Source organism: Lynx canadensis, chromosome A1 (genome assembly GCF_007474595.2).
Source record: "Lynx canadensis isolate LIC74 chromosome A1, mLynCan4.pri.v2, whole genome shotgun sequence".
Taxonomy (NCBI): Eukaryota; Metazoa; Chordata; class Mammalia; order Carnivora; family Felidae; genus Lynx; species Lynx canadensis.
This window is the reverse complement of record NC_044303.2, coordinates 57,708,835-57,731,375: the sequence shown is the minus strand read 5'-3', so window position 1 is coordinate 57,731,375 and position 22,541 is coordinate 57,708,835.

Genomic DNA, 22,541 nt, shown 5'->3' with positions numbered 1-22,541 from the left:
AGAATGGCTAACATTATATATAACTTACATATTATATAATATATATTGTATATATTATATATATGTGTGTGTACATATATATATTATATTAATATATATTATATATATTATATATAATATATATGTGTATATATATTATATATATGTTATATATATAATATAAATTTTATATTTATATTATATATATGTTATATATATATGTATGTTATATATATATAAATTTTAGTGAGAATGTGGAGAAGTTAGAACACTTGTACATTGTTGGTGAGAATGTAAAATGGTACAGCCTTTGTGGAAAACAGTATGGAGCTTCCTCAACAAATTAAAAATAGAACCACTATATGATTCAGCAATTCCACATCTGAGCATATATTCAAAAGAATTGAAGTCACAGATATATACTCTCCCATTATTACTCACGATAGTCAAGAAATGGAAGCAATCCAAATATTTGTTAGGTGAGTAGATAAAACGTGGTATATACATACAAGAGAATATTATTCAACCTTAAAATAAGAAGGGAATCTTGCCCTATGGGGAGACTTGGATGCCAGAAGCAGAAGGACAAATATTACATGATTCTACTTCAACCTCATATTGACAGAGAATAGAATGGTGGCTGACAGGGTCTGGAGGAGAAGGAGAATGGTGGTTTGATATTCAGCAGTTACAGGGTTTCTTTTACTCGATAATAAAGAATTTCTAGATATCTGCTATATAACATAGAACCAATAGTTAAAGCTGTATTGTGCACTAAAGCATTTAAGAATCTCAAGTTGTCTTCTTAAATACAGAAACACATGGATGGGAAGAAACTTTTGAAGGTGATGAACATATTTATTGCCTTGATTGCAGTAATGGTTTCATAGGTGACTACATATGTTCAAATCTATCAAACAGTGCACATTAAATGTGTACAGTTTTTATATAGCAATTATATTTCAATTAATTTATTTAAAAAATGAGGAATGACCCCACAACTGAGCACATTTCATTTAAACTTTATAATGTAAAAATCAAAACAAAACCTTCTAAAAGATTTCTGAAAGAAGCAGTTTACCTACAAAAGGTCTAAGCTTAGATTGACAAATGACTTCAACATCATCAGTGAAACCTACAGGACCACTTGAAAGTAAAATCTTCAAAATGCCAAATGAGTTAACCTCAAACATATAGTTTATATCCAGTAGAAGTCTCACTTAATTGAAAGGGGACAATATTCTGAGAATACAGTGTATCAGAATGGTTAATTGTATCCTCTTTGAAAATTCTTAAATAGGATAATCAGATGATTTATTATCCAAACTATGGCATTTACTAGAATTAATTTTTAATGAGAAAAATAATTATTAATTAATCATTTAATATTTAAAATTGTACTGTTCAGAGGGTAAACTAGGTCTGGCCCATGAAAACTCAGAAAAGATTAGCCTAGTCATAAAATATATACTCCTTCAAGTACAGAAAAATTAAGATAAAGGTTTATATGGGGGAAAATGATATGTAAATAGCTTAGTAAAATATTGTTTTCTTCAAGTGTTTCAACGCCCAAATATTATATTGTATTTCAGAACTGACAACAGTAATGCATCAGTAATGATGGTAGAGAGAAGATGGGGAAATAAGAGGGAGATAAAAGTGTTTTCACATAGTTGTTTGCTGTAAGAATATCTGTGTCTAATTCCACAAATTTAAGTAAGTGATAAAGATATAAAAACATAAGTTTCACAAAGTTAGGGAACTACAAGAAAAATTTGTATTGAATTCATGATTTTCAAAGCAACACAACAGAACAGTAAACCTATCCAATGAAAGTCAAGAAAGAGAAATAAAGACAAAAATAATATACACAGAAAGCATATGTAAGAGCAAAAATGTTATATCATAATCACTATAAAAATTTATTTAAGATATACCACAAAATCAAGAAATGAATCATACAAACACACACACACGTGTGCGCGTGCACAATCGGATCTATCAAATTGTCCACAAGAAACATAGTAAACCAAATATCTATACAAAAAATGACCGAAAACTAAAGAAATGAAGAAATTATGCAGGGAAGCATAAGCCAAGAAACTGGAGACAGCAATTTAAAATCAAACAACATAGAAGAATGCAGTGAAAAATCAAAGCTAAAGGATGTTATGTACAATTTAAAAAAAGGTTAACTATCATGAATACACACACACACACACACACACACACACACACACACACACACGTCTTGAATGTATAAGGCAACAATTGCCCAAGCCAAGATAAATAGTAATAGAAATAAATAATAGTTGACACAATTCAGTTAATAAGGATGGCTAGTTGAATTGATGGGTAGAGATATATTTATACAAACTCTTAGTTTAAATATCATTTTGTGGCCTTTAATTTAAAAACTGCATATAAAAGCTGCTTTAAATATAATCAGCTATTGTTCTAACAAACGATTTTAATAACTTAATACTTCTCAACTTTATCACTACGCATTTTAAACTAACCCTCTTATCGGAAATTAGGTAGTTTGCCACTTTGTGTATTAGAAATAACTGAAAAATGGGGTTGTATGCAAAGCTCTCTAGACATTTCTGATTCTTTTTCTTGATGATATCCTTAAAGGACTTACTTGGGTATTTAGGTATGAACTGTTCTTATATTCATAAGACTTCTATAACAAAAATAGCTCATACCAATTTATAATTCTTTCATTATTGCTTCTTATAAATGTCAACAATGATCTTTTTATTGCCAAATACAAAAGATATTTTCCATTCTTACCTTAATTTCAATTCTCAGAACATTTCAAACAGTTGATTTTAAAAAGATGATCTTCACTGTTTCCATGATGGTACGTGATCCTACTTTTCCTCAAACAATAAAGGCAGTTGTTTCTTTGTCTACTTACATGAATATTCCCCACCCTCTACCTGACCTTAAAATATTAAAGTGCCTCCGTGGTCTCTTCATGACTTCCCCCCATTGTCCTGTATTTTGTATAGTTATACACTTATAACTTTTGAATGTACTCCTGCTGCCAGACCTATACTGTAAATTCCAAACTCACATTCCAAATTTAATTGATTTATCTAATTTGATGTCTCTGAGCTGTTTCAAATTTAATATCTCTAAAATGAAGTTCTCATTTTTACTTCAAATTGTTTCTCACCATTTTTTTTCCTTAGTGAAAGGCAATAAAATCCACCCAAAGACCGAAGTCAGGGATAACAGTCATACTTTACTTCCACCATCTCACCCTCACATCCAATTCAATGTCAAACTCTGTCCTTTATGACTCTGCACCATATTCTGATTTATTTTACTTCTCTCATCTCTGCTGATACCACTCTTGGCCAAGCCACAATCAATTGTTGGACTATTGCCATGGCCTCTCAACTGTTTTCTCCAGTGACTTTCTAATACATTCTTTGCTGGAAAGTAATTTTCAAAAAATGTAATTTACATCATGTCGGTCACCTTCTTAAAGTCTTGTAATAGCTTTCCATTAGATTTTGAATACGATCCAAATTCCTTAACGTGGCCCAGTGACCCAGCTCCAGCTTCTTTCTCAAACTTCATTTCTGACAGTTCACCGTCTTACTCTGCTTCAGCTACCACACTGTGTCAGTTTCTAGAACCCACCAATCCCCATCCAGCAGCAAGGTCTTGCCCTGCCTGTTCATTCCCTTTGCCTGAAGTAGCCTTCTGGATTTAGGCCCATTTGCTTCTTACCTTTTGGAGTTAACCATAATAACCCCAGTGATATCATAGCTTCCTGTTACTCTCTGGATTTCCAGGTAGCACTTGTTTCCTTATACTTAATACAATTTACCATTGTTCTGTTGAGTTTTATGTTTGTTTGTTTTGTTTCATTTTGTCTTAATTCACACAAATTTTTGCTTTTTCTTTTACTACAACATAGGGTCATAAGACTAGAGATTGTATCTACCTTGTTTCTAATTGTGAACAAGTATTTGCTATTTACTGTGTTGTATGGCAGAAAGTACACACTTAAATTATTAAATACAATAATTATATGAGATTTTTTTTGTGGAGATTAACCGACAATGAATACATATATATATATATATATATATATATATATATATATATAATATCATATTATGTCATTACGTATTATTTATATGATGATCATTATATATTATTTAATGATATATATCATTATATATATATATAATATCATTATATTATGTCATTACGTATTATTTATATGATGATCATTATATATTATTTAATGATATATATCATTATATATATATATATATATGTATGTCTTATAAATCCCACTGTAAAAATTCTTGTAAGTATGAGGGAATAAAAATGTCTGTTTTAGGGGCACCTGGGTGGCTCAGTTGGTTAAGGGTTTGACTCTTGATTTCGGTTAGGTCATGATCTCAAAGTTTGTCAGATAGAGCTCTGCATTGTGTTGGGCTCTGCATTGACAGCTGAGAGCCTCCTTGAGATCGTCTTGCTTTCTCTTTCTCTCTGTGCTCCTCCTCCCTTTCTCTCTCTCTCTCTCTCTTGCAAAATAAATAAATAAACTTTTAAAAATATCTGTTATATTTTTTTATTCCAGTTGTGCTTTAACATTTCCTGTATATTTCCTTTATTTTCTTTTAGCTTTACTGAGATATAATGGACAAAGCTTTAAGGTATTTTAAGTGTACATCATAATGATTCGATATATGTATATATGTGAAAAGATTCTCCCCTTTTAGTTAACTAACACTCCATGACTTCACATATTATATATTATTTTCATTGAGAAAATGTAAGTTTTACCCTTTTAGCAAATTTCAATTATGCAATATAGTGTTGTCAACTATAGTCACCTTACTATATATATTAGATCCTCAGACCTTATTCATCTAGGTAAATGTTACTAGTCCTTCACTATTTTCCCATGTCCTTTGGCAACTACTTTTCTAATCTTTGTTTCTATGAGCTTGACATTATTTAGATACCACATATAAGTGATATTATGCCATATTTGTCTTTCTATGTCTGGCTTATTTCACTTAGAGTAATGCCCTGAAATTTTATCCATGTTGTTGTAAATGCCAGGAATTCCTGTTTTCTCATGGCTGAATGATATTCCATTGTGTACATATATACCAGCTCTTCTTTATCCATTCACTTGTTGACAGACACTTAAGCTTTTTATCTTGGCTATTGTAACATTGCAATGAGCAGGAAACTGTAGATATCTTTTAGATATTCTGTTTTTATTTCTCTAGTATATATACCCAGAAATGGAATTGCTGATCATATAGTGGTCATATTTTTAAGTTTTGAGGTACTTCCATACTGTTATATACAGTGACTGCACTGATTCACATTTTCACCTGCAGTGCACATAGTTCCTTTCTCTCCACATCCTCACCAACACTTATTATTTCTAGTCATCTTGATAATAACCATTCTAACAGGAATGAGGTGATTCCTCATTGTGGTTTTGATTTGGATTCTTCTGATGACAGTGATGTTGAGCACATTTTTATATATCAGTTGGCCATTTGTATGTTTTCTTTGGAAAAAAAATGTCTACTCATTTCTTCTGTCCATTTTTAAAATCAGATTTGTTGTTTTATTCATTATTGAATTGTATGAACAAATAGCAGCACAATGTTTGATATGAACAAATAGCATCACAAAGTGCTAGAGATATTTTCTGTTTTCCTCACAATTAGGTAAGACCATCATAATGTTTCCCAAACTTGAATTGTGAGAGAAAGTGATATTAATCACTTCTGAATGTGGTTGTTAAGAGCATTCTCTGCATTGTTGGCCATATCTGCGAACCCACAACTGAGGAAGAAGGCTTGCAGGCTTATGAAGCCACTGGTCTAAAAGATCTGCAATCCCTGAATGTTGGCATGAAATGGAGAGCCCTCCACCTCCTATTTTCTATGTACTTTGAACAGATAAGTAAGAATGCACTAAACTTATTACTTGAGCCACCAAGTTTTTGGGATCATTTATTTTGGAAGATAACCCTCTCTCACTAGTAGCTCACATGTAGCATTTTCTCCAAGGATATCTGTATACCTTTACATTTTGTTCAAGTTGATTGATATATACAAATTATTTCTACCTATATAAAAAAGTTTCCCACTATAATTTCTTTTGATTTATATTTAAAAATATTTTCTTTCCTAATATCAGATAATCATTTTCTTCATTTTCCCCTAGTTTTACTTTTATGTTTTTAAACAATTTAATATTAAGTTGCAAATTATTTGAAATAAAGTCACAACTTTTAAAAAATAATTAAACCATTTTTCTTCAGGCCAACATTTTAATAATTTTTTCCAATATCCATAGCTTTAAATGTTACTCTTATGGAAAACAAAATTCTTTAATATCTTTGTCTTTTTATTCTAATCCATCTGTGTATAATTCCTTCATCAATATTAATTTTATTTAACATACCTCCTTTATATACTTTCTTTATTAGTCATTTTTCTAAAAAGCAGTCTAATTCTTTTTTATACAAAGTTTAAATAATATTTATTACTACTTTCAAAATTAAGTGGGAAGGTCTAGGAATTTTATTTAACTTCTTAAGTGATCTAAAAAAAATGAAAGAACTTCATCTGTATCATTCTTTTCTTTTTCAAATATTTATTCCTTAAAAAATGGCATTATTCCCTTAGTATGAATCCTGCTTATTGCTTACTAAATGCTTTTTTAGCTATTTATACTCTTGTTTCTATTGCATATTTTTTAGTTTTAGTTTCACTTACAAATTAATAATTTAATAACTTCTAAATGTCTTCACAGCCAGGGTAATTATACTGTTTTCCCAAATATTCAATTTATTTCCTTAGAGTTTGCGTGCACACAACTGTATCAACTGCAAATTGTATTTCTTTTTCCAGAAGTGCTTCGTCTTCTAATGCTTACATTTCTGGCAATATCTTGTGCTATGTCTTGCAGGTGATTGTCTTAGTTTGGAAATAGTAGTTTACAGAAATTTTCTCCCAAAACTCCATAAATGGTGCTTCATTGTTTTCTTTGCTTAAATATTTTAAAGTTGATTTCTGAGTCCAAACTATTTTGAGTATATATAGATTTTTTTCTACCTAGTACTACAGATTTTTTTCTTATCATTAAAATTCAAACTTTGCACCAAAATGTGTTTAGGAATGTTGTTAACTTATTTTTTCGTAATACTTGATGAGCCTTTACACATGTGCTTATTCAAAGTTCTTCAGCTTAAGAATGTTTGACTTCCTTTTTGTTATATCTTTGATCATTGTTTATATTCCAATATCTCCTGCTTTCAATTCTGAAATTCCTTTTATGTTTATACTGATGTCTACTTTTCATCACTTTTCCTTTCATTTTTCATTTTATTTCTTTATACATGTCTATAAATTCTGGATATTTTCATCTTCTCCTTTACTGATTCTAATTTCGAAACATCTAAACCATTGACTCTTTTTGATTTTTTAAATTTATTTATATTCAAGTTAGTTAAACACAGTGTAGTCTTGGCTTCAGGAGTAGAACCCAGTGATTCATCCCTTATATATGACACCCAGTGCTCATCCTGAAAAGTGCCCTCCTTAATGCCCATCACCCATTTAGCCCACCCCCCTGGCTCTTTTCTGATTTTAATTCAGCACTGATATTTTTCATCTCTGTGTGCTCTATCTTGAGTTCAGATACTATATGATTTATGATTGCCTAATTTTATATGAAATATTTTAATCTTAAATTTTAATCCAAATATATTACTAATTGGTACAACTGTTTATGTTTTTAAAAAGTGGTCTGATTCCTGACCATTTCTTTTTAAAAAATGGCACTTGTGCATGTATCTGTTGCCTTTCCTGCCTTTATTCACTCTCAAAAGAAATTTTATTTTTGTTATGTACCAAAAGTTGATTTGATCTAAATCACTAATGTTGGGGTTCCACATTAAAAACCTTTAGGTCATATAGATGCTACTAAACATTGATATATATTTCCATTTCTATTTGAGAATTCCAGAAACATTTAGGAAACTGGGTGAATAACAGAGCTATAATCAGCAGCAACAAGAAGTGGGTCCTGAAGCTTGAGAAGTTGAATCCCATTTAATATATATCATATTTAGATTTCTGCTCTCCCATTGGGTTACATGATATGATGCTGCCTCCAACAAGTTTTCAGGAACCAAATAAATAGAGGGATGGATTCTTGTCCTTTGAAGTTCAAACTCCAATTCTAGGTAAGACATAATTTTCTAAATATAATTGATGAGAATTTTTATTCCATCACCCTGTCATTTCACTAATAGACTTGATAATGTAAGAGATCTAAAATATATATTAAAAAGTAAATCAAAAAATGGTCAGGGTTTTTGTGAAGTAGCTCTGCTTCCTCTCCACCCACCCCAATGGCAGTCTTACCATCAAACTGTACCTCTTTTCCCACTGGAAAGCTGAGAGAGAATTCAGTCAGTATCACTGTGGCTTAGTCAAGTGGCTGAACTTTCCAGAAATACTGAAGAGGGAACAGAATCACTTTGAAGAGAGGAATTGGTTATTCTACAGCAGTTGTAAGGTTGTAATGAGGGGACTCTGTAACAAAAAGTAGCCTAGACTTAAGATGACAATACATTTTATCCAGAAACTGGAGTGCTATAGAATACAACAGTACTATTAGTAATTAAGCCATTTCAACAGGCATATACTATTCCAAGGAAACCAAGATATATGATTACTCTATCTAGACTCTACAAGTAGAGAACTAGTAGGAATACAAATTATTCAATAGGGACAGATTGCTAAATTTGCAAGTAAAATGTAGCAAAACATCTCCAGGCACCATAGTTGGATATATGACTGAGAATTCAATCCAGTCTTTTGCTAGTCAAATCCTGGTCCTCCCCACTAGTCATTTGCAGCTGGCTTTTTTAGAAATACAAAATCTCAGGTCCCATCCCAGACCTACTGAATAAGAATTTGCTTTGTACCAATCCCAGGTGTTTTAAATACACATTGATGTTTGAGAAGTACTTGTCTACATACTATTCTCTCATTTCTCAAAGCCCTGATGTAAACCTTTGTTCCTTACATTCAACCAAAGGAAGAGAATGAGAAAAGCATAAGTCTCAACTGAGTAAAATTTTCTCAAAATTATTTGTTTGCCTGAATAAGTAAGATTGGTCCAGTTTAAATACAGTGTCAAAATACTAAGATTCAGTCACAGAAAAATAAATTGGCTTGATCATCTCAAGAACTTTTATCATGTCATCACGTTTTAACTTGTCATCATGTTTGGTATGGTAGCTGAGAATTAACTAGGACAGTATCCTCACTGTTTTCATGACGCAACTAGTTATCTTGTACCTAGTCCTTCATTTAGTTATGGGTAGCAGAGTCAAACGTAATCCGGGAACAATTTCCAAGATGATGGTAAATTCTATACCCTTGATGCTGATACTTGCTCTTTGGATTTGCAACTGGGCTAGTGAAGGTATATTGGAATGGGTGTCTTTCACCCAACTCCAAAGCAAATCTGTTTTTAATTATGGGCAGTGGTGGGTCCATTGATTCATCCTTTAATTTAGTTGTAGCTAAGCTATATCAGTAAACTGACATCAGGAGAAATTGCTCAAAAGTTTCACTACATGGATGCCCCCACTTCTTTTAGCAATGCCATGAAACTTTCCTCTCCAGTTTTATTTGTATTTTTATATTCAGACTTGAAAAGAAGGATAAAATGGACTAATCATTTCTCCTCATCAACACAAAGGAAATCAGCCAGACAGGAGCACACTGAGGACCGATGTGGATTCTATAAGGGGAAGGGGTACAGATACATAACAGGAATGGCAAAGATACTTTGAGCCATATTTTTGTTGAGCTATTATCTGGCCAACTCAGATGCTAGAGTGGTTTTGTGATGATTTTTCCCCAGCATTTATTTATAGAAGCCTTGGTGAACTGCCATAGTGAATCTTAGTGAAAATGTACTTGAATATAGCTGGCCACATAAAGGCAATTTTGGGGAAAATGTCACAGATTTCTTCTAAGTGTAAAGGAATATATTTCTTATTAGAGATATTTTATAGTAATATTGTGATCCATTTTGTTACATCAGAAGGTAAGGTGTCTTCCAAATATAAAAGACCTTTTTAAAGTGAACCACATACTATGTAACGTATTTTGATGTTACATTAGAAGGGCCTGTCTTATGCTGTCAAAAAATCTAATATTATTGAAACAGAATGCTTACAGGAATTATGAGCTTGGATATTAAGTGCTAAGAACACTCCAGTTTAATGAGTAAAAGAAATTATCTTGTCACTAAGAGGATAAATTCAAGCCAATAACCACAATGTACTGTAGGCCTGAGTGAAAATAATTATTTCCTTTGAGAAAAATTAAAATAGGTCTTTTTAAACTGTAACCTGCATTAGATTTTTTTTCTAAATCACACATAGGTTTTTAAATATCCTCCCAAAGTAGTCTGCAATTTACTTTTTATAAAGTTATAAGACAGATCGTTGCATTAACCATCATTTCTGCCGACACATTCATTCAGCAAACTGAATTGAATTTTTTTTTCTGCCTATCCTAAAGAAAATAAATGCTCTGTTGGGATTTTTAAAAATAAATTAATTAGATTGATGCCTGAGGTTTAATTACTTCAGAAATAATAATCAGAGAATGGAAACTGTATGAGTTATCAGAGTCTGTTTATAAGGTTATAGTTGTTTTCTGTCATGAGGCATCATGGGGGATATATTATCAGGAAGATATTTTAAATCTAGGTATAAATGTAACTGCTAAAGGAGATGAGACTAGTTATAAATTGGTGGTACTTTAGTAACTTGATGCTTCAATTTAGCAAAGACTATCTTGTGTGAGCCTGCTCTCCCAGATATGCACCAAAGTGCAGAAAGGACCTCAAGGAACTCACCAGGGCATTGTAGAGAAAACAATTGCTTATATTAATAGGATTTCCTGTGTTTATATTGGCAGGTAATACAAAATACATATTTTTGTTACATTAAAAAAGTGGACTGCTGTTACTGGTGTGTGTCTTAACTCACTTTTGAAATTTCAAAAGGCAGCAGATATTTCAGAACAGGGGTTGACCCATATATGTGAGAATGTCTTGATACAGGCTCCTGGATTTCCAGCTACCCCACTGTTCAACTATTTAGTGCCATGGGATCTACAGAACATTCCTTTCAGTTGGGGAGGATTTGGTTAATGGAAACATGAAGAGATATAAAATGAAAGTAGTGTATTTGCTGGCGCCCCTGAGTGGCTGAGTTGGCTGAGTGACCAACTTTGGCTTGGGTCATGGTCTCGTGGTTCTTGGGTTTGGGCCCCTTATCGGGCTCTGTGCTGACAGTGCAGAGCCTGGAGCCTACTTTGGATTTTGCATCTCCCTCTCACTCTGCACCTCTCTCTCTCTTTCTCTCCATCAGAAATAAATAAACATCAAAAAAAAAAAAAAAAAGCAGTGTATTTGGTTTGTGTGTCAGGCTTAAGAGAAAGACTAAAGCCATGGAGAAAAGACAGATTGCCTGTATTGAACATAAAAATTAGATATAAGAGGACATATGAGAAACTACTTTACATATACATTAATGAGGAGAGTAAATAAAAGGAACCTGAATTGGGTAAAAGTAATTGGACAAAGTAGAGGCTTCAGTTAAAAAGACCGAGGATAGAACTTAGAAATGTCCTAAATTTCACTGACCTACATCTCCTGGTAGAAATGGCTAAAGATAGAACTTATTTTAAATATGTTTTTGAAAAAGTTATTAAAGTATTTTTTTTTTCATTTCTGCATAAGAGACAGCATGACACATTGGTGAGCATCATGTGATTCAGAAGCAGCCCAGTAAGGCTGGATGCCCCATTTTGCCTCTAAATGGTCATGTAGCCTCAGGCAATTTACCTCCTCCCTTGTGCCTCATTTCCTCAACTGTAAAATAAAGATAATTATGCTGTCTAGCTCAGAGAGTTGTTGGAAGCAAGCAAATTATTTAAAATGCTTAGAACAATGTGTGGCACCTAGGAACCATGCAAATAATAATTGCAAATATTAACTATTATATTCATTGTGTGCAATTAGTTTTAACTGTAATTATTCTAATATTTAAAGCTAATATTCAGGTAGTGCTAATGATACTATATCAAGGAAATGAAGAAGAGAGAAAAGACTGGTATGTTTATAGGACTTATTTTTATCTCTTTTAGATCACCTTATAAAAAAGGTGACTTTTGAACAGACATATGAAAGGAATAACATTGCAAGCCTACACATATTGACGAATATTCAAAAGAGAAGATTCGGTAGAAATAATGAGGGGGAAATGTGCTTGGTAAACTTGAGGAACAGAACAAATCAGAAAAATGATGGTGGAAGATAGGAGTTGAGGTAAGCTAGATCATGTCCCGCCATTTAGTTCAGAATAGGGAGGTGAAATTTTATTCTATGAAAGGAAGCCATTGGGGGTTACAGCAACATAATATTTTAAGAAGGCATCCTGAGCTATTATGTGGAATATAAATTGTTATGGGAAATAATAGCAATAGGAAGATGTGTCAGGCAACTTTTGAGTTATCCAAACAAACAGTAATCTATGAGGGTGGAAGAGGGAAATTGTGAGACGTGGCCCCTATTTGGCAAAGAAAGGTTGACCAGTAAAAAGACAATTTCAAGTTAACTCATTATTCAAAATCATTATATCTTAAAATAGGGGAATATCTGTAGCTTTTTGTGTGTGTGTTCCCAGGACATCATGAGCCTTGGTGTGGCTGGGATACAGCATTTGAGGATGCTCTGTGGGAAAAGAGAATTGTGAATAGCTATGCCTATGAGTTGGGATTCATTTTACATAAAATTTCAAACTAGACATTTGAGCAGGTTATGACTCTGGCTTACCTATTATACATAAAAATAGCGCTGTAGAACAATAGTGGAAACACTGGTGAAATGTAAATAAATCGTGGATCCTAGTTAAGAGGAATACGGCTGTATTAGCTTCTTAGCTTTGACAAGGATCACATAGTTATACTGGTAGGCATAATAATACTCTCCACCCTCCCAGAAGTCTACATTCTTATCTCTGATACCTGTGAATATGTGATGTTATATGGCATAAGGGGAATGAGGTAGCAGGTGGCATTGGGGTTTGCAAATAAAATGACTTTAATTAGAGGGAGTGGCCTGGATTAACCTGGCGGACCCAGGTGGACCCAGTGTAATCTCAGGATCCTTAAATGTGGAAAGGGAAGACAGAGGAGCCACTATCAGAATTATGTAATGTAAGAAAGATGCTGCTGGCTATTGCTGTCTTTGAAAGTGGAGGGTAACCACAAATCAAGGAATACAGGAGGATGCCAAAAGCTGGACGAGGCAAGAAGATGGATCTCCTAGGGACTCCAGAAAGGATAGAAACATTGCTGGGACCTTGAGATCCATTTTAGGCTTCTGACCTCCATAACTGTAAGTTGATAAATTTGTGTTGCTTTAAGACACTTATTTTGTGGCAATTTGTTACTAAAGTTATAGGGAACTAATTCAGTTACATGAAATGTCCATATTAGGAGAAGTTGGGTGAACAAAATATAGAAAATTATCTGTAACATCCTTGTGACTTTTCTCCAAATTTAATATTATTGCACAATAAAATGTTTGAAAAAATTAGTACTCCTCTTGCTCCCCACTTGCCCCCTTCATCTTCTCCTTGCCCCCACCAGTTCTTAGATATGTTTTTCTTTTGGCTTTATATCTTCTATTATACCCCTCTATCTCATGGGTATATTTTATATATTTATATTCATAGTCTCATATTTTTATCTTAAATGCATTCCCAAACTGTTTGCATGCTCTCTCTTGCACTCTGATATTTTCAACTGTATTTCCAAAAATTATAATTATTTCCCTAAATTCTACTTTATACATTGACTCTATCAAAGTTATAACTTAAAACAAGTTTTAAACCTATTGAACTGTATAATATTTTATCACCTGTCTTAAGTATCACAATATTAACAATTATTCCAAAAACTATCATATCAATTCACTTTTCTCCATCCTTACACTCCACCTCATATTACTGGAGACCTTTTACTAGCTTTCACTAATTATGCATATCTAAATTCTCTTTTTCACTGACACTGTTGTACTTTTCATATGCGTAACTGTTTGTGATATTCTACTACCAATGGCAATATATGCTTTCAGCATCTTATTCTAGCTTTTCATCTCTTTTTTTTCCCTTCACATACCCAAGCTCAAGGCACACTGAACTCCTCTGTTGTCCTTGAATAGACCATACCTTTGATACTGGATTTACTTTAGCATATATTTTTTTTACATCCTCCTAGCCTATTTCACTAATCCTGCATTGTGTTGTTAGTAAAGTAATAAATGGTTGTTATGTTGGTGATAAGGAATCAACCTTTCCATGTTTTCAATGGTTTCTTATTCTGTGGTCTTACACAAAATGTCAGATCATTTATCCACAGTTAAATATCTTAGCATATAGGTAACAGTACAGGTCACATTGCAATGTGCTTGTTTTTGTATACTCTCCATTCATTTCTGTATTCCTCGAAGTAGACACCATGTCTTATTGTATATACAATTACTATAATCTTAATTATTAGCTGTGGAGGAGGGCTCACAAAAGGGAGAAAAATTGGCCCTAAAGATACACATTTGAAGCTTGTTACAGACTTGGACGGATTCTCTTTGTTGATTTACATGTTAGTTTCATCATTGACAAACTGTTTAGGATAAGACAGCATGATTCCACAATTTACTAATTTTATGATACAGCAGCTAGACTTCATAGACTATATCCTTGTTTATAACAATCTCTCATATCCTCCATACCTTAAAGGTCTTCCAACCAAGGACAAATGAAGGTTTCACTTTTCCCTACTTTTGCGTTTTTTTATTCAAGACACAGGTGGTATTTATCATATCAGGATACATCTGAACACATTAAAGCTAATGGGAAGCTCATTCAACTTAATAGGATGCATATTTAACTAACAGGATAAACATCACCCTAACAAGGCATCTGTAACATATTTCACTTGGTTATACATTTTGATACTTATCCTGGTGTGAATTTCAACTGCAGAGGCTGATGTTCTAATAGTGGTATAGAGAAGCAATGTGAGTGAAATTAAAGCAACGTAAATTGAAAGGTGGTGGGAACTGATTGAATTGATGTTGGTGCTATAATTGAAGGGAAAAACTTGAGTACAAACAGAATAAAGAATTATTTGCAACTTCTGGCTTGAATGGCTAAGAGAATATTCCAATTATTGCCAAAGAGTATTAGTCATTAATACATCCAAGTGTTATTTAGCTCTGTCTTTTGTTGTACTCAAAACTCTACTTTGTGCTAATATGAAAAAAAAACCCTGTGACATACTAAAAAAATACTCTAAGATTGTTCATTTCTTTGTAAAGTAGATGAGGTGTAATGAGGCAACAAATGTGCTGAAAAGAACAATGCATGCAAAAAGAGAAGTTGGATTTAATTTTGTTTTCCAATTAGAATCTGTATAATTTGGGGAGAGCATCTTTGCAAAGTCGATATTTGTCACTTCGTGTGAAAATTGTATGTTAACATCAAAATTATGAACTTGTATTCATTAACATATCAATTTATATAACTATCTCTAAATTGCAATAATCACAGAAGATTTGGCATTACTACTGAGAGATTTAAAAATTACTGTATCTTTTCTTCTATATACAGAGATTCTTAAAAGTGGTTTACATACTGATTCCCTTTCTTCTTGACTCAGCCACTTAAGAATCATTACTATATAAAGATAGAAACTTTAATTTTTGACCAAATTTACCCACTATATCCGTGATTCTATACTAAAAAGTCTTAACCTCTATATCATGTAAAAAAATGCACACATAGAAGCCAAAAAGATAAATTCTGGACTTTTTGTATGCAAGACTTGTATTTCCTTTTAACAAGTAATCATTACTTGATTTTTTTAAGTTCACAGAAGAGCTTAAAATATTATACTTCAGAAACATTAGTTTATTAAATTGAAGATTCAACAGGCAATCTTATTTTGGAACAAAACCTAACACATGTATTTCATGCAGGCATACACAGCATATAAAATGGATTAGCCTTTGGGATGCCTGGGTGGCTCAGTCAGTTAAGCATCTGACTTGATTTTGGCTCAGATCAAGATCTCACAATCGTGAGATCATGAGATCAAACCTCATGTCAGGCTCCATGCTGAGCTTGGAGCCTGCTTAAGATTTTCTCTCTGCCCCTTCATGCATCACGCATATTCATTCTCTCCCCCCCCCCCAAATAAACAAATAAATAAAGTAAAAGTATTAGCCACAAATCTTTTTATCTTGAGATTGTGTTCATAGCTCATGCCCAAAGAAAACTAAGGGGAAAATAAACATCATTCTGGGGTTGTTGCATTTTGTGTGCCAATTATTTTATGCTGGATTCTTCAACAAAACACTTTTGGGAAGGAGAGGAAGATGATTTTTTAGTAACAGAAGGAAATTCAAAACTAGAAATGAGAATAAAAGCAAACCAATAATAGAGTATATTGAATCCAAGGAGTGTTTTCATCACATTCATATAAGTTCACGTATCTAGCTTCTGTTTACCCATTGTCACAATGAGCGATTTGGATTAGAATTGTGTGATTTTTATATCTCCTTTGTAAAATTATAACTTGGTTGTTCCTGTTCTGCCTATATCCTTTAATAGTCGACATGAGATCATGTGGGGAAAGAGTAAAGACCTTGAATACTTCTAAAATTTTTTAATGTTTATTTTTGAGAGAGAGAGAGAGGGAGAGAGAAGGACAGAGTGTGAGCAGGCAAGGGGCAGAGAGGGAGAAACAGAACCCAAAGCAGGCTCCAGGCTCTGAGCTGTCAGCGTAGAGCCTGACTCAGGGCTCAAACTCACAAACTGTGAGATCATGACCACCCATGATGCTTAACCCACTGAGCCACCCAGGCACCCAGAGTACTTCCATTCTAAATAACAATAGCACTTGTCAGTTGCTCACCTTCAGATCCTTGTGCCATAAAAACAGTGGGTTTGGGTCAGGTTAGGAATTTCATCCTTGATTATATAATGTCTGTCTTTGTTCAGAGTAAACTCTTTTGTATGAAACTGTGGTTGTCTCCTGACTGCTAAATTTCTTTTCTTCCTTTAGCTTCTAATATAACTGAAAGCAGTGCATGGCTAATCATATCTAGGAATAAAGGATGATTTGTAAGTTTCAAAAGCAATATCACTTTTCAGACCAGTTGCATTGAACAGATATCTATTTAGAGGCATCCTTCCTTATGTTCAGAGGATTGTGTGAGATGTTTTAAGGCAGAGTTGATGAGTACCATTAAAATTATTTTAAGGCAGAGGATAATCTCAAATATGTACAGTAGTCAGTTTAAAATACTATTCATACTTTTGTTAGCCATACTTGTCTTATTAATATATAAAGTTTTAACTCTTTTTAAATGTAAAATAACAACCCAAAAAACAAATCAATGATTTAGTTTCACAGTTTAACCATAAATATGCTTAGTGACCATATGTTAATAGGATTATAATTTTAATGCCTACTTTACATCTTAGACCACATACAATTAGTAAATGGAATATTATATGACTGCACTGATTGTAAGAGAATTGAGTATTGGAATAGGAGATTTAAATTTCATTGTTTTATTTACAGACACTAACATAGCAAAAGCAAGTTAAATAATTTGTACTAATTTTTTTCAATACTTTTAAATACTTAGGCAAAAAAAGTTCATATGCACTCATAATTTACTATAGATGTATCTTTAGGTCCTGTTCTTGATACTGTGTTAAAACTTCCAACTGAGGGCAATAAAACAAATCATCTATTTCTAGGAGCCTTGCTTTGGAAGGGCACCATGAAAACTGAACAAAGTAAATGAGATACAAATGTCTATGTGGCAAGATTTTCTACATGATTGCCATTTTAAAGTTGTGATGCATTTTAATATGCATAACATAAAGTGGTATCTATTATAAAAATGATTAACTATAATGCACAAAGTATATCCCTTCAGAGATTTGCTTCATGGCAAAGGAAATGTGTTTAAAAAATGAGGCATAATTTCTTAGTTAAGCCTAGGGATATAAACAAAAGAGAAATAAAAAGAAAAAGGATAGATCATCTAGGGCAAGCTCCAAAAAGGGAATAAAGTACGTCTTAATTGCTAGCATGCTAAAAGTTCATATGAGTCTTAAGTTAAAGTAGCAGTCCCAAGACAAACATTTAAAAGTATGTTGTTGTAGGGCTCCTGGGTGACTCAGTTGGTGAAGCGTCTGACTTTGGCTCAGGTCATAATCTCCCAGTTCGTGAGTTCAAGCCCTGCATTGGGCTCTGTGCTGACAGCTCGGAGCCTGGAGCCTGCTTTGGATTCTGTGTCTCCCTCTCTCTCTCTGCCCCTCCCCTGCTCATACTCTATATTTCTCTCTTCTCTCAAAAGTAAATAAACATTAAAAATTTAAAAAAAATAAAAGTGTGTTATTGTTTTATGTTAGGATAGTTTGGCTATTTAACACAAAATGAGACCTAAACTTCCTTCAGAGTCCCTCATGTTCTCCTTCTTCTTCCCCGCCCCCTCTCCCTCCTCTCTGTCCCTTTCTCACATTGTCTACCTATCATCCTACTTTACCCACTTTTGCTTCTGGGGATTCTCAAATGTGATTCCTCTCCAAAGGACCTCTATTCATCCAAGACAATTCTTACGTAACAGTCAAGTCTCACTTTTAAAAAACCTGTCTCCTCACAGAAGCCTACCTTAATTTCCTTGTACTAGGTTAGAAGCTAAACTAGGAATAGTATGTGTCCCTAATCCTCCTGAACTTCTGTGGTAGCACTCATAGACTTTACTATTATTCCATGTTTTAGAGTCTATCTTCCCCAGCCAAGTCATACATTATGAAGCTGGCTATAGCTCATGAAGAGTCAACCAGTCACTTAGCCATTTGTGGTATCTCTGGAGAAATCATAGAAAAAAGTCATGGCTGGAGGATTGTATTGAAGAGAAAAAGGAGGATTTTTTTTTTTGGAAAGTCCTTTTCTGGTTTCTTCCATATCCCATATGTCATTGACTCAAAGTATGTCCATAGGGAGTTAACTGATTTTTCTGGGTTGGATTTTCCTGCTCTTTTTGCAACTTGAGGCTTCATTTGAGCCTTGAAATGTTGGAAGAAGGCCCTCACATGGGGCAGGCTTCATAGTAGAGGGTCTGGAAGACAGATATGCTCCCAAAGATCTTAGGGAAGTGATAGATGGTTAAGGTACAGTAAAAAAAGCCAAAAAAGTAGAACTTTTTTTCTAATCTGCAATTTTATTTCTCATAGGAGCTCTAAAATATTAAATATACTGAGTCTGATTCTCATTTTTGAGACAAATTAACAAGCAGAAATTATTTACAAAAGTCATTAGATAGAGGGAACCCTGTGGCTCAGTCAGTTAAATGTCTGACTTCTGCCCAGGTCATGAACTCACGGTTCATGAGTTTGAGCCCCATGTCAGGCTCTGTGCTGACAGCTCAAAGCCTGGATCCTGCTTCGGATTCTGTGTCTCCCTCTCTCTCTGCCCCTTACCCGCTCATGCTCTTTCTCTCTCTCTTAAAAATAAACGTTAATAAATTTTTTAAGTTATTAGGTAAAATTGGTGCTAAAACCCCATTCCCCTTATACTCTACTGTCCCCATTGTTTTCCTAGTGAGAGCATACTGACAGTTTTAGACTATTGTTATTGCATGAATTGTCTGATTCAACCATTTATATTAATTTAAGTAATTTGTAAAATATAAGTTTTCTATTTTAAGAAATTGTCAAATATGCTCCTTCGTTGGAAGATGTATGTACCTTTCTTTTTTTTTTTTTTTTTTTTTAACAAACACAAAATCTGTCAAACTACTGAGACCACATAGTTATGAACACAGACTATTTCTGAGACTACCACAGAATAACTCTTGGAAATGGGGAACAACAATTGAACATGGTCTGCTTTTAACTCCTGACTAAATGCTTATGAAACACTATAATAATGTGTTCTTTGAGACAATAAGTTTTTTTTTTTCCAATGAAGCAAAGAAACTCTATTATATTGACCCTAATACAAAACAAATTCTTTAATTTTATGGGAAAAGTTACTCTATTTTATTTTGAAAATTACTGTATTTTAAATAATAATGTGATCATGTACATGTACTCATGAAATCTGTAATTAGAGAAATCTCTCACATGAACAAAATTTCATCCCAGTTGAAATAACCAATTTGAAGTATGATACCATAAATTTATACAGTCAAGATAGTCTTCTTAGAATGCATAGAAACACAGGAGATTGAATTGAGTATTTGTTGGAAGAGATGATAGCAGATTTTGTGTTCTTCAGATATGCTGTTTGGGAAACAAGGCTTCAGTCTCTGCTCTCTTACTGCAATTTTACAATCCCTAAAGCCCTGTTGTAATATATCAGACTACAATGTAACTAATTATGCCACTGGAGTTCATAACATGATAAATGTCTCTTATTTTCACTCTGAAAGCTTTCTGTTTGCTGAAAGAAATGGGAGAAAGTTAAGATTACCAGAGGATTTTCTCCCGTAATATTACAGCATTTGGGGGAGGGCATGGAAGGAATCAGAGCAAGCCTCATTTTGCAAAGATGACTTCAAAGCCCCTCTTTACGGAATTTTTTCTCACCAAAATATAAGTAATATTCACAACTGGACAGGTAAAATTTTTGGTGGTATTAGTCTATGTTGAAACTCAGCAACATTCTCAGATTTTTCTGGTGAGGTTGGTTCTGAAGTATCAAGGTCTTTAGTGAAGATGCTTAGAAAGATGGCTACATATGTCAGCCTTGAATTATAAGTACTTTTCATCCTAAGTAGAATGTTAGTTATACTGACAGGAGATTGTTGAGCTGCTAATGACTTTAGCAATGATTAACTTTACCCTTTTATTCAGACTATATAATATATGTGAAAAATGAAGTCCAGGATTTCTAGTCAATGAGCACAAGACCTTATAGCTAAAGACATGCTTGTTATGAAGCTAGACTTCTTGATCGGCTCTCCAACCCTTGTTTGTTGTTGTTGTTGCTGTTGTTTGGTTTTGTTGCCGTTGGTTTAACTCTTGTTTCTTTATTATATTTCTTTATAGCACACTTCTTCCAATCTTAGATTCAATGGGCCCATTGTTTCTGTGTCAAAACCTTGCTCGTGTAGACAGGCAAAGTTGTATATGGAAAATGCTTGATATACAAAGATATATATATGAGAGACAGAGTGCCCAAGCTTTTTTCCCTTTCTAACCTGATATCTACCATATATGTTAAGAACTGAAAGATCTTTTGATATCTACCATATATTAGTTAAGAACTCAGAGATTTTTGAAGTGTCTATTAAAAACATTAGTTAAAGGGGCGCCTGGGTGGCTCAGTCGGTTAAGCATCCGACTTCGGCTCAGGTCACGATCTCACAGTCCGTGAGTTCGAGCCCCGCGTCGGGCTCTGGGCTGATGGCTCAGAGCCTGGAGCCTGCTTCCCATTCTGTGTCTCCCTCTCTCTCTGCCCCTCCCCCATTCATGCTCTGTCTCTCTCTGTCTCAAAAATAAATAAAAGCGTTAAAAAAAAAAAAACAAAAAACATTAGTTAAAAACAAGGCACAATCTTACTTAGATATTTTGTTTTACTTATCTAATTAATATACAAACAAATAAAATAATTTTAACTATTAAAACAATTTTTCATTAAAATGCTCACCTCTATTGATTTGGGATGACTGCAGACATAAATAGAATTTCTTATTATGTTGGGACGAGGTCTTCCTTGGAAAGAGTAGAGACCTCAGGGTCATCTCTGCCTCCCCACCAAATATCACTACTGGTTTTGTTCATATCAGATGGCATAAAGGTCGATGTTAATTCCATAAAATTATGATGACAAGAGTCAATTTATATTCAATATCCTGTCATTCCTCGAATATTTAGGTTTGTATTTTGGATGAGGATAAGTTATCTAAATTTATGTATATATAATAAATAAGGTATATATTTTTACTCCACTTTGTTTTTCTTTTTTTTCCCCCTGTGGATCCTTTATAGGGTTTCATTTCCTGTATAGAAATGGAAAGTAGTTCTACTCATTTATATATACGGATAATAAAGCATACATGATGATGGAGGAGAAGTGAATCAGATTCAGAGAGTTGTGCTCATTATGACTACAGTATGTATGTTTGCGTGTATATGTGTATTTATTTCATTTCTTAGTAAGTTTATTTTTTACGTGTTTTTATTTAAAATTCCAATTAGTTAACATAAAGTATAATATTAGTTTCAGGAGTGGAATTTAGTGATTTCATTATTCATATACAATGCCCAGTGCTCATCACAAGTACCCTCCTTAATACCCATTACCCATTTAACCCATCTGCCACCCCCACCCCTCTGGTAACCATCAGTTGTTCTCTGTAGTAAGATTCTG